Genomic DNA, 20,283 nt, shown 5'->3' with positions numbered 1-20,283 from the left:
CGGTCGGCTTATCATCAGTTTTCACCCTGAAAGTGCACAAGGATACGCTGGACAAATTGACCGAATATGCACAATTGTCTTGAAGTCATCCACAGTGCGATGCGTTTTCCTTATTCACTGCTGTACTTGTTTACTGTAACGCCATCGCGTGTTTCCGACAACAACCCACAGGAGGTTAAGTGCAGTAATATCGTGGTCCAGCTAGCACTAGAACTAAACACCGCTGTCAGTAATTTTTGGTACGCTTAATGGAATAAAAATATTACAAAATTGTTAAGGCTCTCTTGGCCTGTTGTTGACAAACTGCCTATTAGCTTCTGTCTCAAGTTCTTCGGCCTACGTTCATCTAATGATTTTTCTGACGTTTCGCCAGCACGAGTGGCTGGCATTGTCAAAGCTTCACCCACCATTGCCGGTGGTGAACTGGAGCCGAGCTCGCGGCCACAGACTATATGTACCTGGCGCGCAAACGTCCGAGGACTTCTCCGCGGTCATTTCCGGTGCGGTTCTCCTCTTGCTACCTGCGACGGTCGTTCGCTGTGGTACGGGAAGCCGGGATCCGTTTACCTTAAGGCTTTCCCCTTTCTTGTTGAAACTGTTCGCGTGTTTTTGTATTTCTACAGCATCTCTGAACAAGCGGGTGTGATAGTGCTTCTCTGCAGCCAGAGCTTCCGTGTCTGCGAATTTTATCGTGTGTTTGAAATCTTATGGGACTTAGCTGCCAAGGTCATCAGTCCCTAAGCTTACACACTACTTAACCTAAATTATCCTAAGAACAAACACACACACACACACCCATGCCCGAGGGAGTACTCGAACCTCCGCAGGGATCAACCGCACAGTTCATGCGAATTCTATTACGTGGTCGGTCTCACTCAGTGCGTACTCCGCCACGGCCGATTTCTCCACCTGCCCTGACCTGCAATGTCGCTTACGCTCTTTGATCCTGGTGTTCATTGATCGCCCAGTCATTCCGACATAAACTCTTCCGCATGTGCATGGTATACAGTATATTCCTGACATTGCAAGTATATTCCTTTTCTCCTTCGCCGATCTAAGACACTCTTTGATCTTCCTTGTCGGTTTGAAAATCGTCTTTACGCCATATTTGCGCAATATAAGGGCGATTCTGTCCGTCACTCTGGGAATGTATGGCAGAAAGGCCGTACCCGACATTTATTTTTCTGATTCCTTACTTCGCCGAGTGTTCGTCTCTGTTACACTTCTAATATAATTTGTGGAGTACCCATTGCTCCTCAGAAAACTTTCCAGGTGTTGCATTTCTCGTCTGAGGTGCTGCGGCTCACATATTCGTCCTGCTCTCGTTACGGGCGTATTAATCTTGCCTATTTTCTGGCTCGGGTGGTGGTTTGATAGTTTTTGCAGGTATCGGTCCGTGTGTGTCGTCAGTAAAATCATTAGATGAACGTCGGCCGAAGAACCCGAGACAGAAGCCAATAGGCAGTTCGTAAATAAAAATATTGTTGGACGTATGTCATCGTTGAAGCCTTGATCGTAATGGGATGAGAAACAGCTTTTGTCTATTGGGATACGTTCCTTCTTTTGTGATAAACTGAGTATCCTTTCTTTCGACTTCATTGTAGGGGCTTAGTGAAACTTAAAGATAACAGAGAAAACAAAGAAACTAATGGAAAGATAGGCAACAGCTTGTAACATGTGTCGAGTATGGAAAAATAATGAACTTTCGTTGAGACATTCTCAAAAAGGGTTTCCCGCTATTTCAACAGCAGCTGTATCTAATTCCAAAGTGGGGGGATGAAGCACCAATTTCGAGTTTCCCGTGTAGAAGGTTTTAACTGACGTATTGCAGCTTTTTGGGTGTCTGATATGCACAGGATCGCTTTAAGGCCCAAGCGACACCAGAGGACGCTTCCGACACCAAGAGGATAGAGGCGCCAGAGGTACCACAAATACGAAATCTGTATACAAGGTCTTCGGAAATTTCCGTTACAGACTTCTAGGACTTGTAGAGTGGAGTTCATACACAGTAGTTTGAATAGGAAACGTGCAGTTTCCGTGCTACAGCCGTTTGAAAACCTTTTTGCTGGGTAGGTAAGCAACAGTATAGTCATGGTGGATTGTCGCTACGTCGGATCCGCTGATGTCATTTGACATCTGTCCTACCACTCTGACCTGGTTCGAGCCTCATTTACGCGTTGTGAGTGTTAGAGCAACATGGTTGAGTACACGTTTGCAGAATACACCGGCATCGTCCTTAGGTTAGTTACGTTTAAGTACTTCTAAGTTCTAGGGGACTGATGACCTCAGATGGTAAGTCCCGTAGTGCTCAGAGCCATTTGAACCATTTTTGAACTACAGATTAGAGATGGCTTCTTCTCGGATCCATGTTTTCTGGAGCGTTTTAGCTTCTGTTACCATTTACTTTCACACCTGTCAGTTTTAGCTATTAAATGTGCTCCATTCGACATTACTATGGCGTTTATTGATAAATAGGTAAGAAGTTTCCTGTGGTTTAAGGTTGGTACAAATGTTTTCATCTGAAGTTGTTTCCGTGACAAGCGTGTCAGTTTAAATTTCTACTGGCAAGAATCATGTTAAATGCGGAGCAAAACAATGTTGTAGAAGCACCCTTCGGTATGAGAGCCTAAGTAACTTTCGCTAATGTTCAACTATTTCCACAATCCCTATTCGGGAAGCAGTACGAGGAGCGTTTGAAAAGTCTGTGCAAAGTCCGAGCAATATCCCCACCGGCGCGTATCGAGGTCATGTTTTGTTAGTAACATCTTTAGAAAGAACGCACACCAAGTTTCAGCCAGGTTTCTTTGTGTTTGACATTCGTTGAATCAATGAGGTCGAGTGATAGTCAATAAATGGCAGAAAAACAATTTCGTGCGGTGATTAAACATTACTTTATGAAAGGCAAAACGCCTTAGGAGACTAAAGAGAAGCTTGATAAACATTACGGTGACTCTGCACCTTCGATTAGAACAGTTTACAAGTGGTTTCAAAATTTTCGGAGTGGCAAATTGGCACAAGTGACGCTGAACGATCTGGACGCCCTGTAGGGGTTACGACTCCACAAATCATTAATAACATCCATGTTTTGGTGATGGATGATAGAAGAGTTAAGGTGCGTGATATTGCTAGTGCTTTGGACATCTCGAAAGAACGGGTACATAATATTTTGCATAAACATTAGGACATGAGGAAGCTATCCGAAAAATGGGTTCCGCGATTGCTCACGCTAATGACCAGAAACAGAATCGTGTGAATTGTTGCAAAGTATGGCTTTCAGCTGTTCAGGAAGTATCCGCAGTACTTCAAGCGTCGTTTTGTCACTGTAGATGAAACATGGATACATTACTATACTCCTGAGACCAAACAAAAATCTCTTAGTTTAAGGCGCTGCAGTCATGGACTGTGCGGCTGGTCCCAGTGGAGGTTCGAGTCCTTCCTCGGGGGAGTGTGTGTTTGTCCTTAGGATAATTTAGGTTAGGTAGTGTGTAAGCTTAGGGACTGATTACCTTAGCATTTAAGTCCCACAATATTTCACACTCAAACAACAATCCAAACAATGGGTTACCAAGGGGGAATCTGCACCAAAAAAGGCGAAGACTATTCCTTCGGCCAGAAGGTTATGGCGACTGTCTTTTGGGATTCGCAAGGTATAATCCTCATCGACTATCTGGAAAAGGGTGAAAATATTACAGGTGCATCTTATTCATCGTTATTGGACCGTTTGAAAACCGAGGTGCAAGAAAAACGCCGGCGATTGGACCGCAAAACAGTCATTTTCCATCACGACAATGCACAAGCACACACCTCAGAAGTTATGCTCGCAGAATTAATTGAAATAGGATTCCGTTTCACATCCCCCCCCCCCCCTGTTCTCCAGACTTGGCTCCATCGTACTACTATTTGATCCCCAACTTGAAGAAATGCCTGGTGGGACGAACATTTGAATCAAACGAGGAGGTGATTGCAGCAAGTAATAGCTATTTTGCAGACTTGGACGATTCCTATTATTCGTTAGGGATCATCAAATTAGAACAGCGTTGGACGAAGTGTATAAGTCTAAAAGGAGACTATGTCGAAAAATAAAAATGGTTTAAACCAAACACGTAAGTAGTTTTTATTTTTGCACGGACCTATCAAACGCCCCATGTAAAATGCTGGCACATAATCTCAGGGAGTGGGGGAAGGGGTGTCAAGTTAAATGTGGAACAATGTTTTAGAAGCAAGAAGCACCCCTGGGTATGAGAGCCTAAATAACTTTCGCTAACGTCCAACTATGTCCACAATCCCTATTCGGGTAGCAATAATGTGCTGCCAGATAATCTCAATTGGCCAGTCCACATCACTTCAGCCCAGACCTGAAACTCTGGTTGTCTACCAGGAAGAGCAAGTTAACAACATCCGCGGCGCCAACGACGCAACGGTCACGCACAGCGCGTCGCTGGCGGTGTAATATAAAAGAGAATGAAAATCGTTTGAAGCAGCCGCTTGCATAATTGCCAATTTTCCACCCGTCACAAAGCGCCCCAAACGATCTGCGTGCACTGACACGGAAATATTCCCCGCTCTTTTTTGCTCAGTGTTGGGAGGCAGAGTAGACGCGACCGTGACGTGCCTCCTCCACGACCGGAAACGAACCTCTGAAACGTTTCCCAGCGGCGGCAATTCGTCACCGTGACCGACAGCTGACAGTTGACTTTGTGCCCGAAACAGCATTTGTGGCCGCGGCTCACACCGTGAATGAAAGTGTTATTAAATTCGCGCAGCTCCCAGGCATTTGCGAAAGAGAAATGTTATCTACCTATATTTTTGAATCGGTTACTGTTTACGTCGATTTATATCATATTGTAATATAAAGAAGATGCACTTATATAAAATATCATTATAACGAAGATTGGTTTAATTATCGCAAGTAGTATGTTCCTGCCTTCCTCCCATATTCGAACCCATTTATCCAGTTAATTATTGGGGTCCTATAGGTACAAACAAAAATCTTTGCGAGAGACGAAACAAGCTGCAGATAACGAAATAAGTACTCTGAACGGCTCACAACCGATCCTCAAATCTTTTTTCCAAAACTAGCTGTAAATTACTAACAAATAACAGAAGATGCACGAAAACTCTAGTTCCTGGAGATAATCTTTGATTTTTGTGTTTCTAAGCACTGGAGGGAGAGGTTAAGATGCTCCAGCCTCTGTATCGGACCCGTCGGTAATGTTCTGGATGTCGACGGCACGTTAATTGTTAATCTTTCTTCCTTGTCTCTAACAGTGATTCTGGATCCCCATCAAGTTGCAGTATGGATATGGAGTCTGTAGCTGGCGACTAGATACAGTTTCTCGCTACTCCGACGACGGCGCGGGGAGAATCTAGAATGGGACCACCCTGACGGAGTTCTGAGCTTAAATATGCACACGTGGTCACATACTGCCGCTTGCCTATCACTTCAAGCCTTCGGCCCTCGCCATTTGACACTGTATTCGACTATTTCTTTTGTTACAGTTTGTTCAAATGTGTGTGAAATCTTATGGGACTAACTGCTAAGGTCATCAGCCCCTGAGCTTACACACTACTTAACATAAATTATCCTAAGGACAGACACACACATCCATGCCCGAGGGAGGACTCTTACCTCCACCATAACCAGCCACCCAGTCCATGACTGCAGCGCCTAAGACCGCTCGGTTAATCCCGCGCTTACAGTTTGTGATTCTGTTTCTAATGAACCATTTGCTATATGTATTTGTTCCCTGGCGACTAATCGAAACTGCCTTCTGACAAAGCGTTCACCTCACCACTGAGTGCCAAGTAATACTGAACCTTTTTTTACCTGAGAGGATAAAGGAGAGTAACATAGTATCTGGAAATAGTCCGATAAAAGTTGGACACACGTTTCTAACAGCATTTTGGGATTGGTAACTTGGTTGTCCACCTCTGGAAGGTAACAGTAGCGATACTGAGTGGCAAGGATTTTAAAGGTCCTTGTTTACTTCCGGAGCTATGCGGCGCCGGATGTCTACGTAAAGGCACGCCACCCTCAAGAAGGAAGTGATGGGGCCCTCGGAGTCCGCGCTTATATTCATGTCCGTATGTCTGGTTGGGATCCCCACTAATACGATTTCATCGCGGAGATAGTTGTCAGAAAAGTAACTGAAGGGGAGTGGTTTTTAAAGCTTGCCTCGGCAAGCCCCATGGGAAAATAACCCTTCGAAAGTAGGGACGGGTAGTAGGGCTACTCGCGGATTTGTGTTTGTAGCTACAATTCATGCGTGGCTTTTCGGAAATGCTGCCGATGTAGATGGTTAACGATGAGAACTCCCGGGCCATCCACAGTGTCAGAGTACCTGTAACATACATCGTATGTAGTCGTCAAAGAGGTCAATTAGATGATAAAGTTGGCCGCCCGCTGTTCAGAGTCGTGTGCAATTTCTCTGTTTTCGTGCGTTCTGCTACCTTGTTTTGGCACGTTAATAGGCTGTACGAACACAACTCGCACTGCCAGTCAGATTTACTGTGATACAGGAGCTCACCGATATTGCGTTGTCAGTGTGCTTCCGTAAATCACGAACCGAACGTTTGTAGACGCTAATGACATCCTGAGTCTACTGGGTTTAGACCAGGCGAAGTTGGTGATCGAGACATCAATGTGAGTCACTATCCAGCTCCTCATACTATAGTTGAACGTATTTTTTCTTGTGTCCTCGGAGTCTTTCGTGGAGGCACGTCTGAACAAAATCATAGCGGTTTCCAGGCCACGTCAATTCAAATAAAACACTTGAGCCTTCGATGGCTATCTCCGCCATCATCATCACGACTGGAAACAACTGGTTGCTTCTGTTGTACGGTTTTCCGCACTGAATGTCGAGAGAAAGCAAAGACGGTTGCTTGACGCTTGTACGGAGCGGGAGCGGCAGTTTTAAATGTAGAGTTGGCTCCAAACACCATCTGACATAACTCGGTCCCGCGGCGGACCGGAGATGCAACGAGGTGACCAACTTGCATTTCCCTCACGAGTCGTTTTCGCCCTGTCTGATTGGTGCCAGGAACTGCAATCGTGCCTATAAGCGGAAACCGTTATCAATCAATGGTTTATACTCCTCACGACGATGGTGGAGACAGCCATCGAAATCTCGAGTATTTTATTCGTATTAACGCGGCTTGAAAAGCGAGAAGATTTTGTTAACGAATTTATTTTTCGTCACATAGACAGTTATCCTGTAGATGATACCATCACCGTTATCGAAGAAAACTCGTAGCTGTCGTGGTGCCCTAGATCATTAGCACAGGCCCCTTGGAAGCCCAAATGAATGTCCCCATAGAGTAGTTCTCTCACCACTGGCCTGTATTCGTGGCGCATTGAACGTATCGAATAACTAGTCGCCTATATATCGATATAGCAGGACACGACCATAGACCTGATGTTACCAGAAACGCCCTGGTGACACGTCTCCACTGACCCACGGCCCAGTCCCTAAGAAACTGTGCCCAATGCATCCTCAATTGACAATGTTATTGGATCAACTTTTGGAATACGTAGGGATCGCCTGCGATGGTGCCGTATGTTAAAAGTGGGAGAGGAACGATGTGCACTGAAATCTAGTCCCTGTACCAGCACCTGTCGTTAGATCTGCCACACATCGCCGCCTATCCTGCTTTACGGAGCAGGCAAACCTTCGATGTCGACGTTCTTTGATGAGACGTGGACCTCCTACTCTTCACCACCTACTGGTGGTGTCACCGTTCATTACCTACTGTTTACGCAAATAGCCAAACAACATCGCCGTTCCCGAGGCCCTCGTTTCCAGCCGTAGGGGCGTAACACACTGCACTTCGTGAAAGTCGCTCACATCAGGGGATTTCCTCACCAGCGGTCCGTATCGTCGCTAAAATTTCGTATGTTGCCCATGTATATATTTTCCTTACCACGTTACGTGTCTGCAAAGCCACGACGCAGCATTCAGTTTTGCAGTGATCAGTGGTCCTAATGTTTTCTATCATCATTATATGTGCCAAGTTTGGAGTAAGTAACTCGTTTACCAAGTGGGGTTGAATCTCTTCAGGGCGTCCAAAAATAATGCAGATATTCCATGTACTCTTAGCAACCCCTGCCCCACCCTTAAGGTTTTTACAGAAGTAGTTTATCTTGTCGCCAAATTGAAGTCGATACTTCCTGTGAGTTAGTATGAGCAGGAGTCATTGTTGGCAACCGGAATAAAATAATAGATTGGATCTTTTTACCGACCTCCCAATTCAAATGATACAGTTGCTGAAAGGATCCCAGAAAACTTGAGTTTGATTTCAATCACGTACCCGACTCATACGATAATAGTTGGTGGTGACTTTAATTTACCCTCGATATGTTGCCAAAAATACATGTTTAATCATTGACAACGAAACAAACATGCCAAATTTAACAGACACAAAATCCCCAAGATTAGCGATCTTTTACAGAAGCTCGAAATTCAGCGCAGACTTCAATGCGAGATGCCTACAACTGCTGATGCGTTAGCTCCATACTTAACAATCATATACAACCGTTCGCTCGACGAAAGATCCGTACCCAAAGACCGGGAAGTTGCACAGGTCACACCAATATTCAAGAAAGGTAGTAGAAGTAATCCACTAAATTACAGGCCCATATTGTTTACGTCGATATGCAGCAGGATTTTAGAACATATATTGTGTTCGAACATTATGAATTACCTCGAAGGAAACGGTCTATTGACACACAGTGAACATGAATTTAGAAAACATCGTTCCTGTGAAACACAACTTGCTCTTTATTCAAATGAAGTATTGAGTGCTATTGACAAGGGATTTCAGACAGATTCCGTATTTCTGGATTTCCGGAAGGCTTTACACACTGTACCACACAAGCGATTCGTAGTGAAATTGCTTGCTTATGGAATATCGTCTAAGTTATGTGACTGGATTTCTGATTTCCTTTCAGAGAGGTCACAGTTGGTAGTAATTGACGGAAAGTTATCGAGTACAACAGAAGCAAAACTTTGAACATAGCTGCTAAGGTTCAGTGACCGTGTCAGAATTATATTAGAACAAATAAGCCGTCGGTCAGAAATGTTAAGTCAAAATTGACCAGGTTTCGACGCTACTATGAGCGTCGTCTTCAGAATTAGACTAACTGTTCTTTCTAAAACATATTATGTATATAATACATTAATAAAATTTAAGTTTGTACTGACTAGAAAAGGATGCAGTACTTACAAGTCACATATTAAAAAGGATCTAAGCCGGAAAGGCGACGTCATGAATAGTTGTAAGTAAGATGGCGAGCCGCTAAGGGCTGCTCGTACTTTAGTGAACAAGGGTTGTAACAAGGACATCGAAAAAGTTCAAAGAAAGGCGGCTCATATTGTATTATCGCGAAATATGGGAGAGAGTTTCACAGAAATGATACGAGATTTGGCCTGGAAATCATTAAAAGAAAGGCGTTTTTTGTAAAGACGGAATCTTCTCACGAAATTCCAATCACCAACTTTCTCCTCCGAATGCGAAAATATTTTGTTGACACCGACCTACATAGGCGGAACTCATATTGTATTATCGCGAAATATGGGAGAGAGTTTCACAGAAATGATACGAGATTTGGCCTGGAAATCATTAAAAGAATGGCGTTTTTTGTAAAGACGGAATCTTCTCACGAAATTCCAATCACCAACTTTCTCCTCCGAATGCGAAAATATTTTGTTGACACCGACCTACATAGGCGGAACGATCACCACGATAAAATAAGGGGAATCAGAGCTCGTACGGAAAGATATAGGTGTTCATTTTCTTCTGCGTGCTACACGAGAGTGGAATAATAGAGAATTGTGAAGGTTGTTCGATGAACCCTCTGCCAAGCACATGAATGTGATGTGCAGAGCATCCATGTTGATGTGAATGTAGATCATATATTAGTAGTTAACATTCTCTATTCATCCGAGACTTTCGCTGAGTTTTGCAATAAATCCGCCCCCCATCTCCCCCAATAACCCACTCCTCCACTCCCTCTCTACGTATTCGGTGGTGTCGTAGCCTCACAGTATTTATCTGTAGGCAGTGAGTCACATTACATGGTTGAAAGCACTTTGGGAATTCGAGAGTGTAGCTTACTCTTACAACCACCTATCTCCTTAAATAAAGCCTACTGATCGTCGGAATACGCGAAATTATAAAACCACGTATTATGTAGCAGACGTACGATTCTTCCAAAACATAATCCTCATCAAAGTAAACTTATGCGTCCGTCTCAATTATAGAAGTAAAACACGGTAGGTAGCAGCCAAGATAAAAATCGCACACGTGACATACTACGTCTAACACTATACAGGGTGTTACAGAAAGGTACGGCCAAACTTTCAGGAAACATTCCTCACACACAAATAAAGAAAATATGTTATGTGCACATGTGTCCGGAAACACTTTATTCCCATGTTAGAGCTCATTTTAGTTTAGTCAGTATGTACTGTACTTCCTCGATTCACCGCCAGTTGGCCCAATTGAAGGAAGGTAATGTTGACTTCGGTGCTTGTGTTGACATGCGACTCATTGCTCTACAGTACTAGCATCAAGCACATCAGTACGTAGCATCAACAGGTTAGTGTTCATCACTAATGTGGTTTTGCAGTCAGTGCAATGTTTACAAATGCGGAGTTGGCAGATGCCCATTTGATGTATGGATTACCACGGGGCAATAGCCGTGGCGCTGTACGTTTGTACCGAGACAGATTTCCAGAACGAAGGTGTGCCGACAGGAAGACGTTCGAAGCAATTGATCGGCGTCTTAGGGAACACGGAACATTCCAGCCTATGACTCGCGACTGGGGAAGACCTAGAACGACGAGGGCACCTGCAATGGACGAGGCAATTCTTCGTGCAGTTGACGATAACCCTAATGTCAGCGTCAGAGAAGTTGCAGCCGTACAAAGTAACGTTGACCACGTCACTGTATGGAGAGTGCTACGGGAGAACAAGTTGTATCCGTTCCATGTAGAGCGTGTGCAGGCACTATCAGCAGCTGATTGGCCTCCACGGGTACACTTCTGCGAATGGTTCATCCAACAATGTGTCAATCCTCATTTCAGTGCAAATGTTCTCTTTACAGATGAGGGTTCATCCCAACGTGATCAAATTGTTAATTTTCACAATCAACATGTGTGGGCTGACGAGAATCCGCATGAAATTATGAAAACACGTCATCAACAAAGATTTTCTGTGAACGTTTGAGCAGGCATTGTTGGTGATATCTTGATTGGGCCCCATGTTCTTCCATCTACGATAAATGGAGCACGTTATCATGATTTCATACGGGATACTCTACCTGTGCTGCTAGAACACGTGCCTTTACAAGTACGACACAACATGTGGTTCATGCACGATGGAGTTCCTGCACATATCAGTCGAAGTGTTCGTACGCTTCTCAACAACAGATTCGGTGACCGATGGATTGATAGAGGCGGACCAATTCCATGGCCTCCACGCTCTCCTGACCTCAACCCTCTTGACTTTCATTTATGTGGGCATTTGAAATCTCTTGTCTACGCAACCCCGGTACCAAATGTAGAGACTCTTCGTGCTCGTATTGTGGACGGCTGTGATACAATACGCCATTCTCCAGGGCTGCATTAGTGCATCAGGGATTCCATGCGACGTAGGGTGGATGGATGTATCCTCGCTAACGGAGGACATTTTGAACATTTCCTGTAACAAAGTACGTTCTGTTGCTGTGTGTTTCCATTCCATGATTAATGTGATTTGAAGAGAAGTAATAAAATGAGCTCTAACATGGAAAGTAAGCGTTTCCGGACACATGTCCACATAACATATTTTCTTTCTTTCTTTGTGAGGAATGATTCCTGAATGTTTGGCCGTACCTTTTTTTAACACCCTGTATACATGGTGATCCAAAAGTCCGTTAATATTGTGGAAGGCAGTAATTCACTGAATAATGTAGATAGGGAGGAAAAACTAGACATACGTGCCTGAGACGACATTGTGTTTTACTGAAACTAAAGGCGAATGCAAAACCCGGCCAAGCGATGGCGCTTGGCAGCAAGACATCAGTGTCGCCCCATGAGAAAACACGCAACTGCAGAAACTGGGCTACCGAAAACAATAGAACTGTCATATAACTCCATTTCAAGACGAGGGTTTCACAGGGTGGTTTGGCTTTACCACAACAGTCGTGATCGGACCCTTTTTCTTCGATGAAAGGCGGGATGTTACTTTTATAACTGTCAGGATGATTGGTGCCGATATACAGGGTGAGTCACTAACTAATGCCACCATTAATAACTCCGGAAGTATGATAGGAGGTGAAAAGTTTGTGGGAAAAAAGTTGCATCTGATAACTGGGGCCGTAATATGACGTTGGTATTCTGTTGCTTGGTGGGGTCGCGTCAGATATACGATGGTCAACTTTGTAATTGTTTTAAGGGGATGCTATAGCTTGGTACTTATTTTCTGATAGCGGCTATCGAGACGAATCCAATGACGTGTAACAGTAAGGTCTTTGAAGGTCAACAAGCGTCAGAATGCTGGCTTGAACGTCCATTTACAGAAGTGTTGGAAGTGATGACCATTGGTATCAATGCAGCGCTGCAATCTTCTTATTATGGATTGAGCGCTATTCCTTATCACATCGACACTTATCGAGGCACATGCTCCGATAATTCTCGCTCGATTACCTTCAGGTGTAGTTGGGATTTTATAAACAGTACCTTTTACGAATTGCCACAAGAAAAAATCCAGAATCGTCATGTCTGGTGAACGAGCCGGCTACGACACATCTCCTCGGCGTCCAATCCAACGATTTGGGAATTGTCTCTGCATCTCATTTCTATCCATCAGCGAAAAATATGCAGGACACCCATCGGGTTGATACCTCATTCTGTTCCTTGTTCCTAAAGGTATTTCTTCCAAAAGCACCCCTAATGTTTCTTGCAGGAATGTAGTGTACTTCCTACCATTAATATTTCCTTTGATGAAATAGGGGCCTATAATTATCTCCTCCAGAATCGCACACCATACATTCACCGACCACGGTTTTGGTGTGCAACTTGCCGCAGCCAAGATGGAATCTCAATTGCCCAGTAATGCATGTTATGCAAATTAACTTTTCCTTGGTTCATGAATGTTGCTTCGTTAGTAAATAAAATCAAATTAATAAATGTGTCATCCCTTTCAATCTGAAGTTGAGCCCATCGGCAGAATTCAATGTGACGCATACAATCCGTACCAGTTAATTCTTGGTGGTATTTAAATGTACGACATGTAGGGTGAGTACGTTGAGGATATCTTCCAGCGTATAAGTCTCTAGCTCTCACTGAATTTCGTTGGCATTCTCCGTAAATGAGAAGCATATCGACTTTTTCTTCGAAGGAATACATCATTCACAATTGCTTGATTTGACGATACTAGACTTACCGGTCCTATTAGTGATGTACTGTGAAATCGTCAAACGGTGTCTACATGTCAATGGCACGTTACACGAATACACCGTATTCGGCTAATATTTACTGTTTGCACGATATACGAGAGAGAATTGTCAGTGCAGGTGCTTTGATAAGTGCCGATGTGATTAGGAATACCACTCATTCCATAATAAGAAAATCGCAGCACTGCATTGATGCCAATGGACATCACTTCGAACGTCTTCTGTAAATGTACATTCGTGTCAGCTTTTTGACGTTCGCTGACCTTCAAAGACCGTACTGTTACACAGCACTGGATTCGTCTAGATAGCCCCTATCAGAAACTAAGTACCAAACTATAGGATCCCTTTAAAAAAAAAACAAAGTTGACCTTCATATCTCTGTGCGATCCCACCCAGCAGCAACAAAATCAACGTATATTATTGCCCCGTTGTCCACTGCCACATTTTTCCTCAAACTTCTCAGCTATTATCATACTTTCGGATTTATTCTAGGTGGCAATAGTTAGTGATTCACCCTATATTGTAGAATCGTATTATCTCTAGCCTGGCTGGTAAACATCTGCTGGAAGGCTGAATTTCTATGTACGATGGTGCTCCACCAAATACTGCGACATGTTTCTTGCGCAAATCGTGTGTTGAGTACTGCGTGCTGAGCCATCTCTTCCGTCATGCTTAGTCTCCGAGGTCCCCAGATCTCAATCCGCGTGACTTTTGGTTGGAGTTAGATGAAGTCGCAAGTTTATCGTGACTGTGTGACCTTATTAGGGATGCTGAAAGACAACGTCCAACGGCAGTTTATCACCATCCTTACTGATATGCTGTATGGTGCTGTTCACAACATTGCCCCTCGACACAGATATTGTTGAAGAATGACGGCCGTCATGTTGCACATTTCCTATAAGGATCGTCGTCTTTGCTAAAAAGTAGTAGTCTGCTATTTGTTGATTTTGTATCACATGACGACTCTTTTGTTGGTTACTTTGTATAGTTTTTTTCCATTTCAATGAAACGCATATCATTTTAATTTTGGATGTAAATTCTTACCTCCATACCTATAGTATCCCCCGAAGTATTCAATTTCCAACTGTTAACTCAATTTTTGGGTCTCTCTGTATCTCCACTAACACACACCGTGATACTCACTGAGACAAGATCATCACCGTGTGTAGTTGTAATGCTGCAAGCTTACTTTTAGGTTAAACCGTGATTAACAAACAGCAAATACACTCAAATCATCAATGGTCATATGAAATACTACTGAACTGTCTGTTCCGACTGCCCATAACATTCGTATACGGCGGAGTAGATGCTATCACGCTTTCTTCGGCTCATAGGAAAGAATAACAGCAATTTCTATCTCTCTCTATTTATAAATACAAAATTTGTTACATACAGGTGTTAGAAGTTTGTTGCCTTTGACAACATATACTATCGCAAAGTTGACTTTCAAGACTGTAACTCAATACAAACTTTCCTATGTGTAATCCGATCTCATTATATCAGTTCGAGGAACGCTCGCGCAGAGCAACTACGCATACTCAACGTTTTTATGAATTCTGGTTACTACTGTTCGCTGCTGCTGGTTAGTACATGTATTTCATTCTAACATACAAGGTGAACCAGAAGTTCGCCGACAAACTGTCAGGGATGGCAGTATGAACGGAAACAAGGAAAACGTATTAGTAAGCGTGGGCTCTAAAATGCAAAGTTAAGAGCAGTGACAACCTGTTCATGTTTGCTCCAGTGACATACATCTCTTCTGAGTAAAAGCTCATAGCTCTTAAGATATGCATTTTAGAGCCCATGTTTACACACGTTTTCATCTTGTTTGGATCCATACTGTTAGCTTTGAACGTTTGTCAGTGGAGTTCTGGTTCACCTTCTATATGAATGGAAATATTGCTACTCATAATTTAGAACGCTGCTGGTCTGTAGCAGAACACGGAAAGAGTTCTCCCTCGATGGAATACATTTGTACTCTCAACCGCAATTCCCATGAAAATGTAGCAATAATCTGTGCTGATTTGCGCAAAAAAATATTCATTTATATTATCAGTTAAACAGCAGAGAAATATAGTTTTTAATGTTTGCTTTGGATATTTTTCAGTAGAATGATGCTGCAGCGTGCATAAATTACCAGCTTCATGCGTCCATTTTTTCACTTTATTGTCATGTGTAGAATAAATAAAAAAGATTCGCAATTGTCAGCTGCCTGGGAATAATTTGAATAATTCATACAGTATTCGTTACGCTACTTTTTAAACAAAAGAAAAATGGTTTTACTTCTTTCGCTATGTCTGAAAACAGTCATGAAGGTATTCAGTTTCATTCTGCCGTAAATCTTTAACGTATAAGTCATTGACAGCTGCGTCAGTTTATGAGCTTCCTTCAGTAACTGCCATTCCTTTGTCGATGGATACACATATTTATTTTAGTTTTGAGTCATTATAATTTGGTACATGTCTGAGTTTAGTTATGTGATGTCACATAACCTACTGAATGAAGTGCCCATTAGATGCAATTATGGAGGGAGCAGAGTTTTTAACCGCCGACCTCTTATCTTCTTGTTAGTAGTAGTAACCTTACATCGTTAGAGACGAAGGCATGAAAATTTTCATAAACTTGGTTGCTGCCAATTGCCCGACAAATTCTTGTATTTCGGTGTGATCTGACGGTTAACAAGGGAGGAATCTATGAATGTATTACATCTCCGCTCGTACTGCTCCTATAAGGACCAAGAAGACAAGAGAGGACTTACACACAGGTTCTGAAGAAATCAATCGCATATGGAAAGGGAAGAAGCCCTAATAACTTCTGCAGTCAGCAGAAACTTGTACAATGCACTTCAGAGTGGTTTGCAGGGTATAGACTTGGGTGTAGAGGTAGCAATTTACGGTTAGATTTCAACGAACACTCGATGTAATTTTGCTATTCACATCAACATTTGTGGCATGTTACAATTTTTGAGGCTCTAGCATGGTGATAAGCAGACGTTAATGAGACTTTTGCCTCGGAACTGGTTATGACCAAATAAACTAGTACTAAAATTAAACTCCGCTCGGACAGTCTGGGAAGACCCTAACGGTACCGACCGACCGCCGTGTTATCCTCAACCCCAAGGCGTCTCTGGAAGCGGATATGAAGAGGAGTTCGGTCAGCACACAGCTCTCCCGTCCGGTGTCCGTTTTCGTTAAACGAGTCGCTACTTCTCAGTACTTAGACCTCAATTTGCCTCACGAGGGCCGAGTACACCCCGGTTGCCAACAGCGCTCGGCCGACTGAACGGTCACCCACCTAAGTACGATAGCGCTTAACTTCGGTGACCTAACTGAAACCATTGTTACAACTCCGGCAAGGCCTTTATCGAATAAATAAATGCTTCTGTCAAAATGTATGCCCTGGACTACTGTTAACGTCTATGCTCCAATAATACTTTTCTCTAGAAATAAGTAAATCATGAAAACTGTTCCTAGAGCTACATAATAATGGAAGACAGAGTTAGTAAATGTGGTTCTGGAAAAGTTCCCTAAAAATGTGTTACTTAAATAGTGTGTTCCGAAACTGCTCTTTCAGATTAGTATAGGAAGTATAGAACATAAAAAAATATATCTAGCTGCGGTACATATAGTCCTTGACTACAGTTTCTGATGTTAGGGACGATTTACACGTAATGCAGTTTAGCATAATATTTACAACAATGGCATTCACAGGAACTCCTCCAATTCGCGACAATAAACCTGTGTGCTTGCACCATATTGTTCGACCATTGAGTCCGTTCGATGATTTCTGGCATGTCTGCATTGGTACCAGCAGCGACAGCAGTTCCAGCGGCAAGGATTTCTTCTGTTTCCACAACGGTTTCTGGACACGTGAGGTCAGTTGGCCACCTCGGCCCATCTATCAATTCCCGCAGTTGCTTCTTCGATGGTTCCTTATGTTGTTGTTGTTGTGGTTTTCAGTCCAGAGACTGGTTTGATGCAGCTCTCCATGCTACTCTATCCTGTGCAACTTCTTCATCTCCCAGTACCTACTGCAACCTACAACCTTCTGAATCTTGGTCTCCCTCTACGATTTTTACCCTACACGCTGAACTCCAATACTCAATTGGTGATCCCTTGATGCCTCAGAATATGCCCTATTAACCGATCCCTTCTTCTAGTCAAGCTGTGCCACAAATTTCTCTTCTCTCCAATTTTATTCAGTACCTCCTCATTAGTTATGTGATCAATCCATCTAATCTTCAGCATTCTTCTGTAGCACCACATTTCGAAAGTTTCTATTCTCTTCTTGTCTAAACTATTTATCGTCCACGTTTCACTTCCATAAGTGGCTACACTCCATACAAATACTTTCACAAACGACTTCCTGACACTTAGATCTATACTGGATGTTAACAAATGTCTCTTCTTCAGAAACGCTTTCCTTGCCATTGCTTATATCATTGCTGAAATAGGCTGGCCTCCATCGTGCTGGGAGTGCATTATTTGTGTAACATTCAGAGGTACGTGTTATCAGTACATCCAACCATGCGAACAAAGAGCAGTTTGGAATATTGGTTCACATTCCTAGCCATTAAAAACGGCACAACAGCTTACGTTAACACCACTAACAAAATGTTCCATAACATTAGAAGATGACTTCAGCGACCATATGCTCCTCATGTCAATATATTTGTTTTGATGTTCTCTACCTCCTATATTAATTTGAACGAATAGTTTCGGAATACTCTTTACACTGAGCGTATCTGTGATATTATGATTAGACAGAATCCGGAAAAATGCTGAATCAGAATATTCATATAAACTAGAGGATTCATTTTTAGCATTGCAATCAATGAAATCTTTCGGTATGTCGTTTCTTACTTGAAGTACCAAGCGTTATCATCTTGAAATTTCCTGTCAGATTAAAACCTTGTTCCCTACCGGCACTCCAACTGGCTACTTTGCCTTTCGTCGGCGATTTTCTCACCGACTGAGGGACCCTGGCACGATTCACGACCGCATTCACTTCTATCAGAAGCTCTCTCCAACTTCCTAAACTTGACAGAAGTTCGCTTGCCCACCTTCGATGCTGGCACTCCTGGAATAAAAGATACCGAGATGAAATGGTTTAGCCGTAGCAAAGGCGATTGTTTCTAGAATTAATCTTACACTCTGCATCAATGTGTGTTTATATACTTTCTAGCAGATTAAATCTGTAGGTTAGACCCTACTCGAATATTCCGTGTTCGAGTCCCGGTTTGACACGCACTTTTAATCTGTCTGGAAGTTTCAAAATATCACGGATTCTGGTGTAAAGTGAAAGATTCATATCCTTTATTATATTCATTCTCTCACACAGAAAGTCAGTATCCACTTGCGTAATTTAGTTAAACAGAAGCATTTATGTTTGTGTGATTTGTATCAGAGTGTCTCCGACGTATAGAAAGTGAATTAAGAGTTAGATCTGTTCCAAAGCTAGCAGATAGACAAGCACAACAATCGATAATACTAGCTTGTAGGAATTTTTTTTAAAAGGTGAGTGCTTGTGGAGGCGGAGGCTATTTTACAAACATTTGGTCACTGACTGTTCACATAGAGGAAGTTTGCTCCGCTAAATGGAGTCATTTGCATGGCGGGCGCTGCGAAATAGACCGAACGCCCGTCGGAAAGGTCCCCTGAGAGTAGACGGCCACGAGCCGCGATAAACCCGCCATGAAGACCCAACAGGGGGAAAGGGACAGAGATTCTGACTGCAGAAGTGGCGATGGGGGTTTTCGCGTCGTCGCTGCTGTACATACAGGAAGTAACAAAACCAAACAATAACACACGTGGGATAAGTCTTCAAAAGTGCTTTATTCCGTTGTTAAAAGTCATTTTCAGCAACTCGTCATTCTATAGGTACGTAGACTCGACGAACGAACGTAGAACTCCAGCAGTGCGACAGAACATCCCTTTCAGGAGCGATGGGGCATGTCCTCATTTTAAAGGTACTCCATGTAAGCTGGAAAATATAATGAAATATCATTTATATAACCCTCATTAACCCTGACCTCTGATTCATAGTAACTGTTCTTTTATTCTTTTTCTGTTAAGCACAGTAGATATTAAAAATTTGATACTGAAGACACAACAGCGACTAGAACCGAAGACAAGACGCATTGCTTTCAACTTCAGCGAGTAGCCAAACGCAGATTATGTGTAAACGTCAGTTAACAAGTAGATACAAAGCTGTGCAGTATTGTGAGGGGCAGTCAACTGAAAACCGAACACCGGCACTGCGGGAACATGGAATCGTTCAATTCAAAAGTAAAATCCACACTTATTAAGACATTTATCCCACTGGGACACGAGATGATCAGTTCCTGTTTTGTAGAAGACGATGGTGGATTGGCAACCGCACTTACTGTTGTACTTCCTCGTCCGACTGAAACCGACATCCATGAACGCCGTTTTTCAGCGCACCAAAGGTGTAAAAATCACATAGCGAAAGATGCGGGCCGTACGGAAAATGTTGCAGTGTTTCCCAACAAAATCGCTGAAGCATAGCTGTCGTTCGATTGGCATTGTGCGGGAGGGCGTTGTGGTGAAAAAGCTTAGTAATGCCGTCATCACTCCGACAACCCAACGGCAAACGGTAAACTCAACAGTTGAAACTTCCCACATCTCCCACGGCAAAGAAATCCAAAGCTATTTACCCAATTTCAGGTTAGGTTATAATGACCTTCTTCTTCGAGCCTATGCTCGTCGAGTTCCTCAACTGTGGAACCACAAGCAATGCGCAGCGCTTCGAAGCCACTTCGCATAAACTGCGACGCGCCATAAAGTCAAAACGCCCAGGAATGCTGTCAAACGGAGTTCGCCACGCTT

Source organism: Schistocerca nitens, chromosome 2 (genome assembly GCF_023898315.1).
Source record: "Schistocerca nitens isolate TAMUIC-IGC-003100 chromosome 2, iqSchNite1.1, whole genome shotgun sequence".
NCBI lineage: Eukaryota > Metazoa > Arthropoda > Insecta > Orthoptera > Acrididae > Schistocerca > Schistocerca nitens.
The sequence above is the reverse complement of the archived record's forward strand: the minus strand, read 5'-3'. Positions refer to the sequence as shown.